This window comes from Aotus nancymaae, unplaced genomic scaffold, assembly GCF_030222135.1.
Source record: "Aotus nancymaae isolate 86718 unplaced genomic scaffold, 86718_ANA_hifiasm-v0.15.2.pri h1tg000003l, whole genome shotgun sequence".
Classification (NCBI taxonomy): domain Eukaryota; kingdom Metazoa; phylum Chordata; class Mammalia; order Primates; family Aotidae; genus Aotus; species Aotus nancymaae.
In genome coordinates this window covers 49,142,418-49,166,543 of record NW_026988414.1, presented here as the reverse complement: position 1 = coordinate 49,166,543, position 24,126 = coordinate 49,142,418, and the positions used below count along the sequence as shown (strand labels likewise).

The window sequence follows — 24,126 nt, the reverse complement described above, 5'->3', positions numbered from 1 at the left end:
GAATAATGAATGCAAACTTAGCATTGATATTCACTTATTAATATTACTGTTACTTGAAAAAACACAAGACTTAACTTTAATGATTATTACCAATGACAACCGAGCAAAACCTGTCATGAAGACAGCAAACATAAAGGCATGCAAGCTTAGCCATCAAGTTAGCAACATTCTTATAGTGTTAGCAGAATCACATGCATGGTTCTCCTTACGTTATAAAACACAAATCAAATATAAAGTATGTAATTGCTTGTAAGTGTTTGAAAGGAATGAGATTTTATCCACTTTCTTAGAAATAAACACATGAGCACTGACTTTATTCTCTGAAGCTATTGTTTCTCATCCTGAAACTCTGGAAGTTTGTATTAGATCACACTCCCTCTTTTAATTAATATGCAAACATGTCACAGCACTATGATATATGTTTTCACATGCATCATCTTATTTGACAGTCTATAACAATTCATATGATACCTCAATGTACGCTATTTTGAAGAAATACACAATGAAAATCAGATAATTATATCAATAGCCTTAATTCACAGAGCTAGAAAGCATCAAGGAAAAAGATTTGGTAGGAGATCATCTCATTTTATGCTGACAATTCTTTCTACATTAAAGTTTTGACTATAGCTTGGAATTATAAACCTGCTGGAATAGAAGAATTATGTTGCCAGTGTATTAAGTGTATATCTTGAAGAAAACAAATAAGAAAGATAAAATTTATTTTAATATTTTTAAACATTAGTCCCTGGTTTTATAATTAATAAGGCATATACAAAGATTTTACTTTTTATTTTTAATGAATCAAATTGGTAATCCTGGGATAAAAACAAGTACCAAAGTCAGAATGTTTCTTGTGATAATCTACCAAGACTGGTAACATTGAGATTCCATTTTGACAGTGTACAAACTGTGGAAAATAATAATTCCTGGAGCCAGCCTGAAAAGAGAATAGCAGGCTCCCACATAAATCTGGGGCCTTCAAAGTGGTTACTCTTTCTGAGAAAATGTTAGTGAAAGAAAAGTTGAATTTCCCAACCTAGTGCATGGTAGGATAAAAAAATTTATTAAGAATTTTTAAACCTAAATAGTTGTCCACATAGTTGTGTGGACTGAATTCATTCAAACTATTGAGTTATAAAACCTCAAGCAGTTAGCTTTGTTTAAAGCCATCTTGGGATTGTATTGCTTCCAGGCAACTAGCAAAGAAAATACAAAACTTCTGGAAAAATGTAACTTTTCTTATAAAATAACTTAATAGATAAAGTCCAATGAATGTGAATTCATAGTAAAATAAGTAAGAAAATACAATCAATTCTTATTATTTGCAGTAGTTATGCTCTATAAAGTTGCTATGAACACTGGATTAGCAAATACTGAACCACTGCTCCTAAGGGAAATTTGGGGTTAGGTGCCTATAAGCTTGTGGTCACAATGTTTTCATTAACTGATAAATACATCACTTTTTATTATGTATGTTTCTGTTTAAAGATACCTTATATATTGTTAATTCCTTGACTGTTAAGATATCTTTTCTCCAGAAGGCACAATAAAACCTTCATGTGTTTAGAAACACTAAAAAACACTTCAGCACTATACTTGTGAGCCATTTTAAAACGTGAGGAAAAAAAACATATAATGTGAAAAACATGGCTCTAAATAGACTGCAAAAACAGAATACTTATTTATAGTAGGAGATCTGAAACAAGAGGTAGAACTTCACTTTGTTTGACCCCAGCTGGGACTGTCTCAGGTGACTCAAAATTTTTTTTTGCTATATTGTGCATATCCACATATGACCACAGGGTAAAATGAGTATTGTTTTCAGGGTTACAAATATATTTTAGTGAGTAGATAAATTCACAATTGCAGAGCCCAAGAAAAATGTGGATCAACTGTACCACCAAGACCCATGTGCCTGAGCTAATAAAACAAATAAGCAAACAGCAGAAACAGACACGTAAAGAGTTTTTGTATTAGAATTATCTAAAAACTGTCTTCCACAATGGTTGAACTAATGTACACTCTCACAATAGTGTAAAAGTATTCCTATTTCTCCACATCCTCTCCAGCATCTGTTGTCTCCAGATTTTTTAATGATCACCATTCTAACTGGTGTGAGATGGTATCTCAATGTAGTTTTGATTTGCATTTCTCTAATGACCAGTGATGATGAGCATTTTTCCATGTTTGCTGGCCTCATGTATGTCTTCTTTTGTAAAATGTTTGTTCATATCCTTTCCCCACTTTTGAATGGGCTTGTTTTTTTCTAGTAAATCTGTTTTAGTTCTTTGTAGATTCTGTATATCAGCCCTTTGTCAGATGGGTAGACTGCAAAAATTTTTTCCCGTCTGTTGGTTGCTGATTCACTCTAATGACTGTTTCTTTTGCTGTGCAGAAGCTGTGGAGTTTGATTAGGTCCCATTCGTCTATTTTGGCTTTTGTTGCCAATGCTTTTGGTGTTTTGGTCATGAAGTCCTTGCCTACGCCTATGTCCTGAATGGTTTTGCCCAGATTTTCTTCTAGGGTTTTGATGATGTTAGGTCTTATGTTTAAGTCTTTAATCCATCTGGAGTCAATTTTAGTGTAAGGTGTCAGGAAGGGGTCGAGTTTCTGCTTTCTGTATATGGCTAGCCAGTTTTCCCAACACCACTTATTGAAGAGGGATTCCTTTCCCCATTGCTTGTTTTTGTCGGGTTTGTCAAAGATCGGGTGGTTGTAGATATGTTGTGTCGCCTCCGACGCCTCTGTTCTGTTCCGTTGGTCTATATCTCTGTTTTGGTACCAGTACCATGCTGTTTTGATTACTGTAGCCTTGTAGTAGAGTTTGATGTCTGGTAGTGTGATGCCTCCCGCTTTGTTCTTTTTGCTTAGAATTGACTTGGCTATGCAGGCTCTCTTTTGGTTCCATATGAAGTTTAAGGTGGTTTTTGTCCAGTTCTGTGAAGAAGGTCATTGGTAGTTTGATGGGGATAGCATTGAATCTGTAAATTACTTTGGGCAGTATGGCCATTCTCATGATATTGATTCTTCCTAACCATGAACATGGAATGTTTCTCTCTCTGTTTGTGTCCTCTCTTATTTCGTTGAGCAGTGGTTTGTAGTTCTCCTTGAAGAGGTCCTTTACATTCCTTGTTAGTTGTATTCCTAGGTATTTTATTCTCTTTGTAGCAATTGTGAATGGCAGTTCATTCTTGATGTGACTCTCTTTAAGTCTCTTATTGGTGTATAGAAATGCTTGTGATTTTTGCACATTGACTTTGTATCCTGAGACTTGGCTGAAGTTGCTTATCAGTTTCAGGAGATTTGGGGCTGACGATGGGGTCTTCTAGATATACAATCATGTTGTCTGCAAATAGAAACAATTTGACTTCCTCTTTTCCTATTTGAATACCCTTTATTTCTTTTTATTTCTTTTTCTTGCCTGATTGCTCTGGCTAGACCTTCCAATACTATATTGAATAGGAGTGGTGAGAGAGGGCATCCTTGTCTAGTGCCATATTTCAAAGGGAAAGCTTCCAGTTTTTGCCCATTCAGTATGATATTGGTTGTTGGTTTGTCGTAAATAGCTTTTATTATTTTGAGATACGTTCCATCAATACCTAGTTTATTGAGGGTTTTTAGCATAAAGGGCTGTTGAATTTTGTCAAAGGCCTTCTCTGCATCAATTGAGATAATCATGTGGTTTTTGTCTTAGGTGAGTGTAGAACAATGAGAACGCATGGACACAGGGAGGGAAGCATCACACACTGGGGTCTGTCAGGGGGAAATAGGGGAGGGACAGCAGGGGATGGGAGTAGGGAGAGATTGCATGGGGGAAATGCCAGATATAGGTGATGGGGAGGAAGGCAGCAAATCACACTGCCACGTGTATACCTATGCAAGAATCTTGCATGTCCTTCACATGTACCCCAAAATCTAAAATGCAATTTAAAAAAAGGAAAAAAATTATCTAAAACATAAAATAAATGCATTTCATATTCTAAAAGAAATAAAAATTCTTGAATGAGCATAGATTGAAGAAAGCTATGAACATGACCAAACAGATTTCCTAAAGAACCATTGTAGAAATAAGAAAACACAAAGGTTTTCTAAAAAATAAAAGATAAATCAAATGACAGAGTAGTCAAAATTAAAAAGAACATTAACAAATTGGAGTTGGGGTCTGAGGAAATTATCCAGAATTAGCCAGAAAAAAAAAGGGAAAAACATGAAAGAGAGGTTAAAACACATAGATTATAGAGTGAGGAAGATTAACATTTATCTCCTCTAAGTTTTGGATAATAGAAAGAGTGGAATGAAAACAATATTTGAGGAGATAATAGCTGAGATTTTTTTCTAGGGTTGTTGCAAGACATTACCCGCAATCCCAGAAATCCCAATGTAATTTAATCAGAGCAAATAAAAAGAAAGCTATGCCTAGATGCATCACAGTGAACTGAGAGACATGAAAGATAAAGAGAACCTAATCATGTACATATTATATTGATAATTGATTGCTTTTTAACCGAATTGAATAATATCTTTCATGTGTGGAGGAAAGATTACTGTCAATATTAGAATTGTATGACCAGTATGTCTCAAAGAATATGGATAAGGTTAAGACCTTTTATTAAGATACAAAAACTTCTGCTTTCAAGTATCTAATACATTACATACTTATTAACAATTATTAAAAATAATTTTAAGGCAGAAGATAAAGGAGCTTAGATTGAACTTATAAGAGGCAAAGAGAAATAGTAAGCAATGATATTGATAAACATATTGGTGAATCTAAACAAACTGTATAAGACCACAATAATAATATTTTTCATAATTATTTAATTATGTGTGAATAAATTAAAATATCTGACAACGATGTGATTAAATGGATGAAGGGACAGACAGCTTTAAGAAATCCCAATGTTGTTATAATTTTATAGGCACTCTGTGGAAAGTAAATATATAAAGTATCTTTATATCCTATTGAGTTTAGTATACATGGAAAATTATCTAAAATCAACCCCAAATAAATAGAATAGGGAGATGTCTTCAAAAGTGCCATTAAAAAACTCAAGGCGACAAAGAAAAAATGAAAACAATGACATAAGCCAGATGCCCAAAATAGAATAGTAGAAATTTGTGCAGATGTATTAGTTGCAATAACGGGCTTATGCTCTCCAGTGCAAAAGATATTTTTCAGAAAGTTTAAAAAGGAAAACTGCTAATATACTTTTTACATTAGGTACACTTGAAATATAAGGACACAAAAATAGATTTTAAAATAAAATTTGCTGTAAGCATATTAGTTTTAGACCAAAAAAACTTAAAATCTATTACTAGATAAGTGCAGAACTCATTTAACCAGAATTATATAAATATTTAAACTTGAATTCATATCTAACATGGTTTTAAAACATATGAAAAATTACCTATAAATGGGCAATTCTGCCATTATTCACAGAGATTTTTAAACTATATTCAGTAATTGATCAGACTGACAAAAGGGTGATAGGTGCGTGAATGTTCATTTTATAACCTTTTTATTTACTGAAAGCAGAATTTTAAGAGGCTATTTACTAAAAAAAAAAAAATCTCTGAAATATTGACATAGTCAGCACATTTCATTAAAAGGTCAGCTACAAACTTAATGCAGATGTAGTGTCTGATTGAAATTATGTTATTCTTTCTACTTGGCATGCTGTATCTTTTCCTCTTCACCTAGTTAAATTATACTCATCTGAGTTCTCAGTTTCATCAGAGAAGCCTTTTCAAGCTCTTGGATTTGGTTTACTACTCAAGTTTAACTGGGCCTTGGGAACACAGGGGCTCAGCTCCCGCCCCGTCATTGCTAAAGATGTAACCGGAGGATGGGAGCAGAGCTGTGGGGGTGTCCTAAAGATGCTCCCAGTTTCCCCAATCCCATGTGCCCAGGTCTTCGGCCTCTTTTGCCCCAGGAATGGGGGAAGGGGTCCTGGAGGTGCAGTGAGCTTACCATTCAAGTGAATATCGTGGACCCCAAGAGGTTTGCAGAGAACAATTTATTAGGCAGAGAAAGAAAAAGAGAAGGAGAGAGAGCTCCCACGCTGCCGTGGGAGGGATCCAAGGGAGGAATCCTCAAAGGTAAGGAGCAGTGGGATTTTAACCCAGGAGTTACTCCTGCCCCATTCATGTTCTCTTTCAATGACAGTTCTTCCAAACTTCTGCTGGAGTGATTAATCTTCAACTCTGATACTGGATTGGCTGCTAGCTCCGCAACTGGAGGCCCCTCCTCACAGAATTTTAGCGAGCTTTTTAAACAAGGAGATCACTTGGAATTTCTACTTATCCCACACTCGGGAAAGTTGGACAAAGAGCTCTAGATTTCCAGATGGGTAGGTGGATGGAAGCTTGGCACTGGGAATTTCCTGCCTTTGAAACCACGCGCCTTGTGGACTCGGTTTTCCTTAACAGTCTCTCACAAATACTTGCTTCATTACACCCTGTAATACTCCAATAATGACACTCAATGAACTTGTGGTTATTTGTTTAATGTATTTTTCCGATAGATCAAAAACACGAAGCCAGAAACATGTCATTCTTTTTCTCTCCAGTTCTAACACAGTGCTAGCCTTATCATACTAGTGATGGATTATTAATTGCATATGTAAAAGAGGGAAGGAAGAAAAGGAGGGATGTATTCTCTATTAGTTTTGCTGAATGGGGACTCCAGAGAATATCCTGGCATTACTTTGAGACCTATGGGGATTCTAGCGTATTGGAAGAGTAGGAGTGTTGCTGGAAATGCGGATGCCTAATGGTCTTTCAGGAAGCTGACACCAGACAGAAGAAATGATGCCTGCCACTATGAGATGACACTTAATATACATCCATAAATGATTGGGTTAAGGGAGGCCACTTTGGAGGAGCCAGAGTCCCTGAAATAAATACAAGTATACAAAGTAGTAAAATAAATAAATAAATAAGGGTTATTACTGTCCCATTCATCCAAATTTTTAAACCCAGGCATAAGCACACATAGACTACAATATAAAACACAACAGTCATTTGCAGTACTCAGGGCATACGGTATTTGCCATCCAGATTACCAAGATTTTTTTTTTTTTATTTGTGACATGAGAAGAGCCTTTGGATATACAGAAACTAACTTCAGAATTGGCTATGTCACAAGTGGTTAGAAAGTAAGCCCTCAAACAAACAAACAAAAAACTGTTAAACTTAATAAAAACACAGAAACTACAGAAGATGGGGAGAGGCACATCTGCTCCAGAAGGAATTTTCAATGAACAGCAAGAAAAAGAAAAAAGCTTTACCCTGAAGATTTTTAAACCTGGCAGAGAATAAACACAACCATTACCCAAGTTCACAGCTGTAACCTTGGGGAACTGAACTGGAACATGGAACAGTTGCCACCTGCACAGCTGAAGAAAGACTAATAGCAGGAACTTAACATCAGATCGGTAATTTCTTGGCTGCAGAAAAGGTGGCATCTTTCATAAAGCAAGCTGTTTTCCTGCTTTTAGTGACTCCAATTCTACTGAAGATTGTTGTTTTATAATGGAGAAAAACCCTTGCTGGCAACCTTGCCTATATACTGATCTGTCATAAAAGAGTCTAACAGATGCTTGTGCCCCATCTCCCCTGTGACAGAACATTCATTGTGGGTAATGTTTGCAGCACATTCTGCCCACGAGAAGCTACCAGTGATGCACTTCTTCCAAACAGCAAGCATTGTGTGCCAAATATCCAGCACATCTCTGAAGATTGTTAATCCACCACCTTTCATAAAGTAAAATTCACATTTAATAATTTACAGAATAAGGAACAAAAACAAGAAAATAAATTGTACATTTCTTTTCCTTGGCAAGCAAGTAGATTGCGGTATTGCAATTAGACTTTTCCCCAATATTAGTTTGTTATTTTTTTTGAGAAAATAGTTGTCTTGTAGAAGTTACCGTATTCCTTTCCTGAAAAATTATTTCCTCATGATTAAGTTTTGATTATACATTTTTGGCAAGAAACTATTGGTGAACTGTCTGTTGTATTGCATTGTGAGGAATGTGACATCAGGTTACCCCCCTATTGTTGATGCCATGTTTAATCACTTGGTTAAAGTGGTGACTGCGAGATTTACGTATCTCTTCTTTGTAAAGATACATTTCTCATTGTGATAAGTAAGAAGGGTGTCATGAAAGGCACAGTTTAAACAATTGAGTATGGGGTTGAGACTGAGGTAGAGAGGTGTATTAGACAATTGTTATAATAATCCATGAAAGAAATTATCAGAGTCTAAAAGAGTGGTGGCAAGGTGGAATTGGGTAGAGAAAAAGAATTCCAGAAATGTTAAAGTGGCTGAATCAACAGGACCTGGAGAGTGACTAGATATATGGGATAGGGCAAGATTTAAAGAATGTGGAAAGCAGTGTAGGCTAAGTACTGGGTTCGGTATTGCAAGATGAAAATAGAGGATTTCTTTTGGATCTTCTGAGTATGAGATTCTTTGAGGAATTTCAAATGTAAACATCAGATAGACATCTGAAAGTAAAGGTGACTAAAATTTAAGAGAGGTTACTGTACATACTATATATTAGCTTTACTTGCATTTCTATCTTTTCTGATAGATTTCATTTCATGTTACGGGTGAGAATATTTGAAAAACAATGCATAAAAGTGATTTAGTCTGTTTTTGCACCTCATGTTTATATATATTTACAAAGTTTATATTAAATAGCTATGAAAAGAGAGCTCACTAATTTCCTTTGACAACCCATTGAACTAGCTCCATTTGTTATAAAATTACTGTTACATTGGAAATAGACTTTCAGTACCTGACACTTCTTTTAAATTTTTATTTTAAGTTCAGGGTTACATGGACAGATTTGTTACACAGGTAAACTTGTGTCTTGGGGGTTTGCTGTACCGATTATTTTATCACCCAGGTATTAAGCCTAATACCCATTAGTTATTTTTCCTCATCCTCTCCCTCCTCCCTTTGCTGGGCCCAATGTGTGTTATTCCCCCTTGTGTCCATGTGTTCTCATCATTTAGCTCCCACTTATAAGTGAGAACATGCAGTATTTGTTTTCTTTGTTCCTGTGTTAGTTTTCTTTTTTTGTTTCAGTCTTCTCAGCAAGACAGTTTACTTCTTTAGAAGGGTGTGGTGTATGTATAGAACAATGGTGGTCACATACTTGGACAAGGGGAGAAGGGGTTCTTATTCCTGACAGGGGTTGTCCCTACTGCTTTGTCATCCCCTATTGGCTAGGGTTAGACCACACAAGCTAGACTAATCCCAATTGGCTATTTTAAAAAGAGCAGGGATCTAAGCTGGAATGGCAGGGTGGGTGTTTTGGCAGGAAGGTTATGGACCTGTTAGAGCAGGTAAATCAGATATCCAGGGGTGATAAGGTGATCAGGATGAGTCAGGATGGAGACAGGGGCCAGAAGAACAGATGTGAACTACTGATTAGAATTGTTGGAGATGGTTGTTTACTGGAATTACAAGGAAATTAAACTTTAAAATAAGGAATTAAAGAATAAGAGAGTTGAACATACTGACATACTGATTCTTTGAAGAGAAACTTGGAGTTCACTATAACAATACCCCATCTTAAGTTTTTAGTTTTCTTTTCTCTTGAAATTTTCATAACATGTATAGCTTAGTTGTTCTGTTGGTTTTTCTAAAAGAAGTAATCTATCTGAATAGGGCGGTGGAGAGGTTGGGGATATTTTAGTAAGAGTTGTGTTTACTAGCCTCTGCACAAGTCCTTGAATGCATGTTATAACACAACATGTAACAAGAAGTATAATTATCACAGTTGCTAGAAAGGTAAGAATTGAAGTTATAGTTTCTTTCCATTGACTGAACCACCTTTTGAGCCAATTTGAAATAGGATTATTGATGCCAGAATTTCTTAGCTAGCTTATTTGATAAAGCAGTAGGTCTTTGGAGGGCTTTCATTATGCTCCCATTGGGAGCAGCATTGTTTGGAATAAAGGTACAACATAGGGTTTTAATCATAACACAAACACTACCTTTCTCCACTAATATTACATCTAGGGGTATTCTATTTTCTTAGGCCATTTGGCTAGTGGATCCTAATTGTTTAGCTATTCCTTGACAGCATTTTTAGTACAGTTAATAAACCACTGTTAGTTTTCTAAGGATAATGGCCTCCAGCTCCATTTATGTTCCTGCAAAAGTCATGATCTCATTCTTTTTATGGTGACATAGTATTCTATCATGTATATGTACCACAGTTTCTTTCTCCAGTCTATCACTGATGAGTGCTTAGGTTAATTCCATGCCTTTGCTATTGTGAATAGTGCTGAAATGAACATAGGCACGCATGCTACCTGACACTTTAAATGTTTGGTTGTGTTTCTACTACTTCATTATCTTCTTAGATAAATCTATGCATACATGTTTATCACATTTTACACAAATAGAAAAATGTGCTGTTCTTATTGACGTCTGCATTGCAAGAATCAAAATCAAATGGGCATTTTATCTATTGTCTTATGTCTCTTATTCTGTGGATGTTTCACAAAGTTAATTCTAACAAAATGGCAAAACTTCTAAAAGATATGATTCATTTTATGTAAACAAAGCTTGGAAAACACAACTGAGGAAAGATGTTTGTTTTCTGATAGCAGAGATCGTTAAAACAAGGTGTTAATTATTAATTTTGGGACTTAACTTGCAACCTAATCCATGAGCTATTAAAACTCAGAACTTGTGTACTTAGAAACTTGAAATTAAATAGGGGCCCTTTTGTTTTATTTGCACAATTTTCATCCCAATTAATTTATTCTAGGGTCCTATGATTTAATCTTTTAACTTCACAATTAAGTGTTCTGTGTTCAACAAATTTGTAATCTCACTAAAAGTATAAATCTGGAATTTTACTATTTGTAGAAACAGTTTAATCACACTGTATATGTTGAAGTAGTTTGGAGTAAACTATTGACCACTTAATATTATCTTATTTAATTGTCATTACAATTTTTTCAGATAAGCAGTGTAATCCTATATCAAAGACAAAGAAATTGAGACATAGGAGGTCTCAATAATTTACATAATTGCATATAAAGTCAATCAGTAAGAAACAAAACAAAGCAAACCAAACCTCGGTAGGTCTACCTCAATTTAAAGCCTGGACTATTCCAATTACACCAACTGTCTTCAGTATGCTGTACCTTAAGAAATTTACTTATCAGATGGGCCCTATGATATGTGTTTGGACACATATCCAACAGCCAGCTCTCCTCAGAAATCTCTAAGACAGTCCTACTTGTAGGGTAACGTCACATTCAGCTTTCTACTAATAGTTAATCTCAGTCTTGTGCTTTATGATTAATGTTCCTCTGATTTTTATATTCCACATTAGACTATGCATCAAAATAATATGTAGAGCTTTAAAAAAAAAAGATGTTCCTTTCTCACTCCTAACTATATAAGGTGTGTGTGTGTGTGTGTGTGTACCTTATATATAAGTAAGATATTTTTCTTATACTAAAACATATCACATTTGTTTTAATGTAAGGATAATGTCTTGAAGTACTCAGTAATAAAATTACTTAATTTCTCAAATTTGAGCCATATTTCCCTACATTTGGGCAACATTTGTGCTTAAGGAAGATATACTCTGTTTGGTTCATTATTTAGATTGTATCTTCCTCTTTGTAGTTTTCATCTGTGAAATCTCCAGTTGCAGGTGTTGTGCAAACTTCTTGTCATCCCCAATGTCTGTTGCTACCCTGAAGCCTACGAGCTTCCAGTATCAGATAGGTCAGTGGTAGATTAAGACTGAATGGGAGAGGGTCTTAAAACCAATAGACTAAGAGCATAGATTTTTATCATTTATCCCCAAGTTTAAGCAACTATCTTAAGTAGCTGGCTTATGTTACAGTCAATGGATATAATGTATAATATATTTGGAGTTTATTATTATTAATACAATCCTATAAGAAGTAAGAAAGAATGAAAAGAAAAAGAAAAATGTACTTATCAATAATTTATTGATGATCTGAACAGAAGTTGACAAAAATTCCACCATCAGTTGGGAAGAGGTTTGTTAGGAAATTTAGAGAAATGCAGGGGTCTAGTTAAGATGTTTGTGAAGGTATAATTTTTTTTTTGGCAAGCACATGATTTATAAATGTCAGTTTCACTCTATATTATCAAGAACATAATTAATATTTGTATTAATATTCATTCAAGTAACACCCCATATCTCTGTATCTTAGTTAAGTTAGAAAGTAACTATTTTCTCACATCCACAATAATTTCAGTTTATAGATATTAGTAGCTACTAAATTATGTTCTCATTGTAAAATAATGATATATAAGAAGCATGCATGAGAAAACATAAAAGAAGAATAAGGAAGCCAAGGTAATAGTTTGTTAAGTAAATTCTCATCATTTTGGTTTGGAATTTAAACATAAATGCTTAAAAATCTGACAGTTCCCTCAGCTCTACTATTAGTCACTCTGTTTTCCTGCTAAGTCAGCAGATGCTTGTGTCTCAAACAGGAGGCCCCTGCTTGTAAGAAGTGCCAGAAAGACAGAACACTAGGTCGGCCATATTCCTCACTAAACAAAGCCTTTTTTCGCTTGTTTCCAGAATGAAGCAAAGTGGGGAGTAACTATGGAATAATAGATTGGATTTATGGGCATACGTTAGTGGTCTATAAATCATTATAAATCACTTATCTCTTCATAAAGCCAATATGTTAGGTAGAAATGAGCTATGGACAGGGGTTACATAGGAAAATCTTTTCACGTTACCTGCAGTAAGAAAGTCAAGCAGTTGATCTTTCACAATGGCATGGAATTCTGGCTGAAAGAAATGACAGCCTATTTTTTGCCTCAGTATTTTCTTGCAAAACAGGGAGATATCATTCCAATTTGTTGCAGTAGGCAAAATTAAATTGGTAAGAATTATTTCTTGGACTCTGTTTCTATTTTATCTGCTACTGAGTCATTTAATTGTAGAAAGTTTATTTTATACTTAATCAGATTTTAGCTCCTAGATTATTTGGCTTTAAACTTTTAAGAGTTCTTATTTTTTCCCCCTTATTAAAAACCTTGGCATGTTATCAGCACACTACATAAAAGAGGGCCACAGGAGTGCTCTCCCTGGAAAATTTTATTTGAAGCAAGTGGTAGGCATAATAAAGTGTTTCCACAAACTTAGAAAAGTTGTAGCAATACACAGAATAAGTTTACCATGAATGTGTGTCTAGATTCAGTTATGGTACTCTCCAACTAAAGGCATTCTCTCCACCTTAAAGCATTCATAAATTTCATGAGAAAAACTATACTTCAGTGACTATTGCTCAGTTACCATACAAATAGAGAAGAAGTTTTTTTTTTCCCTTCTGTCATTATAGAATTACTTGATGAATGCTGTGATACATAGCATTTAGCAAATTTGAAGGATTTTTTAAAATGTTTACTCACAGTTCCCTTTAGTCTCCGGGTAGAATCTACTCAGTTACATCTCTTTCAATCCTATTCATTATTGACAACCAGATTTCTGGCTGGCGACTATACTCATGATGCTGCCCCTCCCATTGTCATTATAATGGAAAGCCTGTGGCTAGGTGATAGAGGGGGTTAGCTGTGAAATGTAACCCAGTATAGGACACTTAGTTTGTTAGATGTGCTGCTTTGGTCTTTTGACAGTTGTTCTGGGAGTAAATAACATCTGCCATACAATTGGCTAGCAAAACTCATTTGTAGTATAATTAAACAGCCATCATTTTGTTAGAGTGTAAACAGGAAGATAAATAGTCCATGCATTAGCAAGTGCAACATCATTTGACAGCTTATAGCTAGACAGGCATAATATAGACTTTACATATATGCAGTATCTTTGCCAAGACAGCTAACAAAATCAAAAGCAAAATCAGGATCTAGAATTTTCAAACTAGAGGGGAGAGTGTTTGAATTGCCTTTGCGATCTTACTTTTTCCTTATTTTGAGCCTCTTCTTTGATCTAGCATGGTGGCTGGTCTAGGTGATCTTCACCTTTAAGTTATATTTTAAAGGTTTTTATCTTTAACATTTTCTTTCCTGGAATTGACACTACCATTTCATCATTAGAGCTAGAACAGAAACCAGAAGTCAACCCAAGTTAGGTATTAGACAAAGGTATTTATCTTCCTCCCAAGTGTCTAGTGAAGTGGTTTAATTTATGTAGAGATCAGAAAGGAACAAAACTTATGGAAATGTACACTTTATTTTTGTGCTGTCTCCCAAATGGCTGAGAGGAGTGCCTCTGAATAACAGGTTATAGAATGAAAGTTTTCAATTCACGATCAATTCTGTTTTATAAAGAACTGATTATACAGTGAAGTAGTTCTGTCCTTTGCTTCTGTCCCTTCCTCCCTTGTCTCCTTGCCTTTGGACTGTTTTGCTGGACACTAAGAATGTTGCTTTTAGAAGGGCAAGCGAATAAAATGGATATAATCTTTTTTTTTTTTTTTAATTTTACTTTAAGTTCTGGAGTACATGTATAGGTCTTGCAGGATTGTTACATAGGTATACACCCGCCATAGTGGTTTGCTGCCTCCATCCCCCTGTCACCTACATTAGGTATTTCTCCTAATGTTACCCCTCTCCAATCTCCCCACCCCCTGCTATCCCTTCCCTAGCCCACTCCAACCCCCCAACAAACCCTGGTGTGTGATGTTCCCCTCCCTGTGTCCATGTGTTTTCATTGTGCAACACCCACTTATGAGTGAGAACATGTGGCGTTTGGTTTTCTGTTCTTGTGTCAGTTTGCTGAGAATGATGGTTTCCAGATTCATCCATGTCCCTGCAAAGGACGTGAACTCAATGGATACGATCTTCAGAGTATGGTTAGGAAGGAACAGTAAGCCAATTGTCCATGAATTTTGTAACTATATTGTCTCTATACACGATTACTGAGCTCCATTTAAATGTAGTTACACAAATCTTTATATCACTAAGTGTTTTGTAAATGAGAAGAGGAACTATTTTATTTGTAGAATAGAATATAGTCAGTAGTCAATAAAAATATATGTAGAATAAAATAAATGTTAAATAATTTATTATAAGTTGCTTGAAATACTATTACTGCCTTGAAGATGAGATCTATGAAATTTAATGATTGTTAGCAATTAAATAAAACTATTTTATTTTCATTGTTAGGCTTTCCATCTCATGTATTGCTACTGTTGATACTTATTGAGTGAGCACTTCTGCCTAATGTGTTATATAAATATTCCATTAATCTATGCAAAGATTTATTGTTTTAATTTTGTTTCAGATAAAAATGTTATATTTTCAATTTCCATTATTAGTATTGATCAGATTGAGCTGCTCTATGCTGCAGTAACCAATAATCTTAAAGATTCAGTGGCTTCATAGAATTAAGTTTATTTTCTGTTTATGATCAATTTATATTGTAAGGTATTTGAGGGTTTGGTCCACTTAGACTTTGGGAAAGTGGTCAGAGAATGACAACACCACCTTGCACGGTGTCATCTGGAGCATGAAAACCCAAAACCACAGTTTGCAGGGGAGGAGTGAAAGAACTGGAGTGTCATGCCCCAGCTTTTTTATGCTTTGGCTGCAAAATGGCCCAGGTGACTTCCACTCACAGCCCATTGACCAAAAACCTGCCATATAGCTCTGACTAATTTCAGGGGTGGGGAAGGTGGTGATGAAACAGATGGAATGTGATGAGCACCACTCCCCCGATACACTAAGCAAAGTATGTGCCTTCTGAAACCAGATTAGAAAACACAGTTGACATTGCTTAACAAAAATTGAAATTCTAAATTCAGAAGTTCACAATGGAACTTGAAACACATCAAAAGACACTATAGAAGAAAAATTAACATAAATTATCACAAAGTAGATTTTATCAACAGCATGAAGATTGATTCAACATTTGAAATTGATCAATATAATCCACCAAGAATAGATGCAAAATCAATGTACAAAAGTCTTTTGCATTCCTGCATACTAGCAAAAAATAGTTGGAACATAAAATTCTAAAAAGATGCCATCAAGAACATAATACTGTACTTAGGCATAAAATTTAAAATATCTATACAGTGAACACTACAAAAAAAATGCTAAATGCAATTAAAGATCTAACAATGAGATATACCAAGTTCATGAATTAGAAGACTTGATTTTTATGAAGATTTGTCTATCATTGAATTCACCTGTAAATTCAAGGCAATTTGACTTGAAATTCTAACACTATTTTGAAAATTGTTTCTGAAGTTTATAGAAATGCAAAAAACTTAGAATAGCGAAAACAGACTTGAATAACAGAACAAGGTTGCATTATTTTAACTGCACAAATTTTAAGGACAAAGTAACAGTACCCGATAAAAATAGACAATGGGATCAATAGAACAAAACAGAGATTCCATATATAGGCAAGAAACCAAGGTAATACAATTGAGAAAGGAAAAGAGTTTCAATAGCTAATACTGGAATAACTGGTATCCAAATGTGAAGACCAAAGCTATATTTCTAAAACAAAACGTAAGAATACTTTTATGAATTTGGAGTAGGTAAAGACATTTTAGAAAGGATACAAAAAATACCATAGAAAAGTGATAACATGGATTCCACTCAAAATAAATACTTCTATTCATCAAACACATTGTTAAAACAATGAAAAGGTAAGACATGTTTGAAGAAATATTTGCAATGTGTATTTAGAAGGATTTGTAATCAGTATATGAAAATTACTTTCTTAAGTTACATGAAAATTACCACAATATATGAAAACTTACTTTTTCAATAGTAAGTCAGATAATCCCAAATAAATTTATAAGATATTTTGTAAAGGAAGGTATACAAATCTCAGTAAGTTCATAAATACGTCTTCAATATAAATAGTATCAAGAAAATGCAATTTATTCACCACTATAAGATACTTTCCCATACCAACTACAGTGTCAGAAATTCAAAACACTGACAGCCATAAATTATGATGATAGTATATAACAATACTTTAATGATTGTGAGTAACACAAAATAGGCCAACCACTCTGGACAATGCTTTATCAGTTTCTTAAGATAAACATAGGTCTAAATTGTGGGGTGGAGAGTTCTGTGGATGTCTATTAAATCCGCTTGGTCCAGAGCTGAGTTCAAGTCTTGAATATTCTTGTCTGTCTCATTGATCTGTCTAATATTGACAATGGGGTGTTAAAGTCTCCCATTATTATTTTGTGGTAGTCTAAGTCTCTTTGTACGTCTCTAAGAACTTGCTTTATGAATCTAGGTGCTCCTGTATGGAGTGCATATATACTTAGGATCCTTAGCTCTTCTTGTTGCATCGATCCCTTTACCATTATGTAATGCCCTTCTTTGTCTCTTTTGATCTTTGTTGGTTTAAAGTCTGTTTTATCAGAGACTAGGTTTGCAACCCCCGGTTTGATTCTTTTTCTTTTTTGCTTTCCATTTGCTTGGTAAATATTTTCCATCCCTTTATTTTGAGCTCATGTGTGTCCTTGCACATGAGATGGGTCTACTGAATACAGCACACCGATGCGTCTTGATTCTTCATCCAATTTGCTAGTCTCTGTCTTTTAATTTGGGCATTAGCCTGTTACATTTAAGGTTAATTTTTTTTTTTTTTTTTGAGACGGAGTTTCGCAATCTTATTACCCAGGCTGGAGTGCAATGGCGTGATCTCGGCTCACCGCAATCTCCGCCTCCTGGGTTCAGGCAATTCTCCTGCCTCAGCCTCCTGAGTAGCTGGGATTACAGGCATGTGCCACCGTGCCCAGCTAATTTTTTTTGTATTAGTAGAGACGGGGTTTCACCATGTTGACCAGGATGGTCTCGATCTCTTGACCTCGTGATCCACCCGCCTCGGCCTCCCAAAGTGCTGGGATTACAGGCTTGAGCCACCGCGCCCGGCCGGTTAATATTTTTATGTGTGAATTTGATCCTGTCATTTGATGCTAATTGGTTATTTTGACCATTAGTTGATGCAGTTTCTTTATAGTGTTGATGGTCTTTACCATTTGGTATGTTTTTGCAGTGACTGGTACTAGTTGTTCCTTTCTATGCTTAATGCTTCCTTCAGGAGCTCTTGTAAGGCAGGCCTGGTGGTGACAAAATCTCTCAGCATTAGGGGTTGTTGCATTGCAAAAATATTATTTTGAGTGAATGAAGCCAGACTGAATACACTCTGGATGACTCCATTCATATGAAATTCAAAAGATGGTAAAACATATATATTGATTGAAGTCAGTACAGTGTTTGCCTGTCTGTCATATTTTGATCAGGATTAACTGTAGGAGTGAATATGTTCTTTAAAGCTCATTGAATTGAACTCTAAACATCTATTCATTTCACTGTATATAAATCTTATTTAAATAAAGACACTAATATAGGAAATGTGTCTATATCTATATGTATATATCTATACCTCAAATACCGTTTAAGTTTATTTTTCTTTTTCTTTAAAGAAAAGTGTAATAGAGTAAATGGTTTGCTGGCAAACAAAAAAACAAAACAAGCAAACAAAAACCCAAAAACATCCCTGGACATTTTTGAGATTAATGACAAGCCCAATAAACTGTTAAAACAACAATAACAACATGACATGAAGGATAAAAGTAATATTACATCACAATCTACTGTGCAACTGTCAATATGAGAACCATTTCTTTGGTTAATTTCTGTGTGAATTTTTACATTACTAATCATTGTACTGATATAGCTAAGTCAACTATATATCAGTTTACGTAGTGTTGCTCAAAAGATGTATAAATAGCAAGCTCTGTGATTACCTAAAAGCAAGCTTTTTTAAAAATAAAGGGAGAAAGCAATACTGTTCCAAATTAATGGCACAGGGCAAACACACACATAACAAACATATTTAGACAGAGTATCAGGTTCCCATCAATTTCTCTTATAGAGCTAAAATGCTTGAGGAAGGTATTGAGAAAACCCTCCCTCCCTCTAAACTTTTAGCTTCTACATGGTTGTGTCAGATGTTACCATTGGTATAAAGGATAAATGCTTTCAGGCAAAAGTAAAAATCTATCTACAAAGCAATATAGCACAATCTGTAGTGACTTTTGTAGAAAGCTGTTTTCTCTAGTGGTAATATTACTTAGTACATATCCAGAATAGACTAAATTGAAACAATATTTCTGATACAGTAGCAATCCTTTCATATATTCTTATTAAATATTATAAAATTCCCCAAAATACATAAATATTCCTTGTACCATGCATTAAGCACAAGGAATAATTCCTTGGGGCTGCCTGATAAAGTCATGGCTACTATTTTAACAATTAAAAATTGTACCTCAAAAGTTCTGCCATCTATACTAGTGAATGGGCACAATGGTGAGGCCTCCTGCGAGATGGCAAGCTACCTCTAAAGTGAAATGTTTGTGGTGGAGTGTCTCCAAATTAAAGAGACAGGAATATAACTTTCAACAGTGAAGTCAAAATGGATGTAAGTAAGATTGAGGAATTTCTTGAGTAAGTCTTATGCCCTCCCAAGTACTTAAAGCTTTCACCAAAACACCCAGAAGCAAATATTGCTAAAATGGATATCTCTGCCAAATTCTCTGCATATATCAAGAATTCAAGGCCAGAGGCTAATGAAGCAGGGAGACAGATCTCCTGAAAACCCTGCAGAAACTGGATGAATATCTGAATTCTCCTCTCACTGATGAAATTGATGAAAATAGTATGGAGGACATTAAGTTTCTACACATAAATTTCTGAATGGCAATGAAATGACATTAGCTGATTGCAACCTGCTGCCAAAACTGCATATTATCAAGGTGGCAGCCAAAAAATATCACAACTTTGATATTCCAAAAGAAATGACTGGCATCTGGACATACCTAACTAATGCATACTATAGGGACGAGTTCACCAATACCTGTCCCATTGATAACGAGGTTGAAATAGCATATAATGATGTAGCCAAAAGACTCACCAAGTAAAATTGTGTTTATGAAAGAGATGTCTTCATGTCTTCCCTTAAAAAAAATGCTTTTCCTAACAGGCTACTCCTCTTCTTCTGGAGTGGAAATTGTATTTGCACTAACATGGAGTTACTGAAGATTACAATCAAGAATAGACAAGTATAGTAATTATCTTAATATATACACTCCTAAGCAGTATTATTTTAAAATCCTTTTTTTCCTCTAAATGTTCGAGGAAGGCAGGTCTATTGTGATTTTGATAAAGACAATTATTTTTCTCTCTAGAAAGACAGATAATACTTTATCAGGGAAGTTAGTCAAATGAAATGGAAATTGGTAAAAGGTCAAAAGCTAACTAGTAAAATGGATGATCCAACAACATGCTTTAACCCTATTGTATGTTTGTGGAAAGAGCGTAGCTTAAAATCTTGAGAAATTTGGGACATAAAGTTTTCATGGTAGACAAATTATGCAGTATGTGAATTGACATAATGGAAATAATCTGATTTTATTTTTACAACTAATAAATCTTTTTCCCTTCATTTAAACACTTTTATTGTTCCACTTCAATGAGGAGATTAGAGTCTGAATGAGAAGTCTGTTTTTCAGGGGATTCTGGGAAATGTTTGTATTTGACAGTTGGAAAGCTCTCTTCTATTCTAGTTGATAAAACTCTTTTTTTGATGCAGATGCAGATTTTCCATATAGTTCCGTTGTCTTCTTTACTAGGACTGTTCACTTTTGTGATAAAATTCAAATAAGACTTTATTTCTTGATAATTTTGGCTTTCATAGTTCATCTTTAAATTCTTGAGCAATCTGTATACAATTAAGAGATTTCTGACATTTATTCTAACACTAAGTGGATCAACTCTAGGATTTAGGCATGGTAAGTTTACTTCTATTGTGTTTTGAATCTCTCCAGAGTTGTGTGTAGACAGCATTTATTTCTGTGCACTTAAACCCATTTAGAAAATATCTACAAAGTAAAAATGGTGAGGAAATACAAATGCATTTTTTATGAATATTTTGATAAAAATTTCATTTAATGATTCATCAATTTCTTACATTAATTTGAATTAAGTATTTAATTCAAAGAGAGAGGAACATTCATTATTGATACATATGGGCTTTTAAAAACTCCATCCTTTATAAATAGTCAAGGTTTGGGCCACACAAATTATACTTTCATCATGGAAAAATTTCAACTCCTCAAGCCATAATGTTGAATAGAATGGAGTATTTTTTTTAGAATTTCTTGAACAGGCAAATGAAAGCTTATTATAGAATACATGTATTTTCTTTCTCTTTGGAACATCAACACCAGTATATTGCTGGCAGCTATTGTATTAAAAAATAAAGTATATTTTCACTATCATAAAGGATTATTTCCCCCTCATAAAAATAAATCACAACTTGAGATATATATGTGTATATATATAATTTCTGAAGTGAAAAGAAAGATTCTTCTTTCCGAGCAAATGTGATCATATTTTATTCTATTCATGATAAAGGCAGTGAGGCATTTGTTTTGGGGAATGTCCAAAATATCTTTGATTTTACTTTTTCAGCCAAAACAATTTTGCTTTTCTGGCATGTACTAATCAATATGCAAAACATTTTGAAATTTTAAATATTATTCCACACCACAGTAACTTATTCTAGTTCAAAAAGATTTGGAGTGCCAGTATTCCTAGCATAATCCTATTTTTAATGGGTGAATATAAAGCATTTTTCCCCTCATAAGAACATGACATAGCAGAAAACATATGTTTATTGGAGAAATAAAAATAAATGATATAAAGTTAACAACAAACAGATAACAAAATGACATAAGTACCAAGAATTTCTAACTAGTATATAGGTGATTTAATATTTATATCTGTACATTCAATGGCTAGACTATTGATAAAGTAGTCATTGCCCATCTGCAAAATCAAACCATAAAATAAATAACATTTTAAATTGTCTGCCATGGGGCTCAAAGTCTTTTATGTATCATCCTTTGATTTAACACATTAGAGTATTATCATAGTATAATGAAAAATTTAAAAACTTTTGAATCAAGTAACTTTATAATATAGTGTGTCCATTGGCATTTTTTTTGGAGTCCATGTCATCTTGAAATTTATAATATTTCTCATGTATATAACAACTGGGCATAATAAATTTACCTCATTTCAAAACATTTACCTTTACTATAAAAATAAAAATAGGCCAGGTGCCGTGGCTCACGCCTGTAATCCCAGCACTTTGGGAGGCCAAGGCGGGTGGATCACGAGGTTAAGAGATCGAGACCATCCCGGTCAACATGGTGAAACCCCGTCTCTACTAAAAATACAAAAAAATTAGTTGGGCACGGGTGGCGCGTGCCTGTAGTCCCAGCTACTCAGGAGGCTGAGGCAGGAGAATTGCCTGAACCCAGGAGGCGAAGGTTGCGGTGAGCCGAGATCGCGCAATTGCACTCCAGCCTGGATAACAAGAGCAAAACTCCGTCTCAAATAAATAAATAAATAAATAAATAAATAAATAAATAAATAAATAAAAAAAAATAAATAAATTATCAATATAAAAACATGCTTGATACTTAGGCCCTAAAACATTAGACAAATTTCCTGGCATCACAGAGCTTACAAGTAGTTGAGATAAATGTGGAGAACAAACACAGGAGCTAATTAATTAGCTAGCTCTTACCTTGAAAATGAAGTACAGAACTCTGGGAGAATGATGCATTCAACAAACAAGTTTTGAAATTGCAAAAAAAAAAAAAAAAGAGTGGGCAGAATTAAAATGCTCAGTAGAGAGAGTCAGGATGGGCAGGCCAGGGTAGCAGTTCATTGCAGTAAATGGTTGTTAAACAAGGAGAAAATACACAGTGATAGAAAATAGCAAAATGGGTCAAAACTAGAAGGGCAGAAGTTGAGGCGAGAAAAACTAGACTTCTTTCACAATTTTACCTAGGGTTGACTTTATATCCTGGGTTTCAAAACAAATCATTTCTGTCCATAGTACTATACAGATGTAAATGAAATACATGTTTACTAACTAAAGCCAGTGGTATAGATTGTTCAGCATTGACTTAGTTTATAATTTTGAAAATAGATAAGGTCTTTATAAATGTGCAAAAACTGAATGTTACTTAATTCTGCTTTCTGACTTTTGATAATCCAAGGAGGCATCCTCATTAAGACTGAACTATCCAGGAAGACACATTTTCTGAAGGACAAAACCTACTTAGATGGAGAGTAGATTTTAGGCCATTGCCTAATTTCCTTCAGTTAATTTTTGGCAGATAATTTTATTTTAAAGAGTAAATTCTGCTGAATTATTTGTACTATACACAAAGATGGACCATGAAACACAATGCCTTTTTTAGACAGACTTCACCCTACTGGCAGCATTGTAACTCAATCCATCCATTTGTAAAGCCTGAACCACTGCTGACAGAACGTAGGGTGGGAAGGGGTAAGAAAGTTAAAAAGTATTCAGGTAGTAGAATAATATTGACATTAAGTAGTTATAATAGTTACAAGTCATTCAACCAACCACTAATGCTATTAGATGGCATGGTTTTTTGAATATTTACATATGTCAAACATTGTGCTCAGTTCTTCATATTTATATCACACAATTTTCACCATATTTTTGTAAGATAGCCATCATTTCCATTTTACTTCTTCAGCCATTAATGCTCAGATGGCATAAACAAAATACTCAGAGCCACAGAGATGGAGTTTGAATTCAGTTTTTTCTAACTCCAAGTTGAATATTCAAAAGTATCCTTTGATTTTATAATTTAAGATTTTTCCTTTTTCAAACATCATTTGATGAGATAGAAATCATTAGAAATAAGAAATATATCAATCTATATGGTGGTGCCTTCTTCTGCTTAAAGCCATTTGCTATAGCCCTCATAGATCTCATCCCCCTCCAGTATTTCCTATGTGTCTTTAGTAATCCATAATTTCCTATTTGTGCAGTACCCTGCATGCTCAGGGTGTTATAAAAGCTTGAAAATTAATGAACATGTGCTGTCTTTGTTCAGGGATTTTATATTATAAATTTATTTTCATTTATTCTACACATGGTTGGTTGTAGTTTGTCCTCCAAAATGAGATTGATATTATTACAGAAAGATGACTGAGTCATATTATGATAGAGATTAATTTCTCTGACCTAGTTGATTAAA

General features: G+C 34.5%; 1 pseudogene; it reads left to right on the top strand.

Moving 5' to 3' along the window:
* Positions 1 to 5,849: 5,849 nt before the first annotated feature.
* Positions 5,850 to 19,956, top strand: LOC110569231 (chloride intracellular channel protein 4-like; annotated as a pseudogene).
* Positions 19,957 to 24,126: the final 4,170 nt, after the last annotated feature.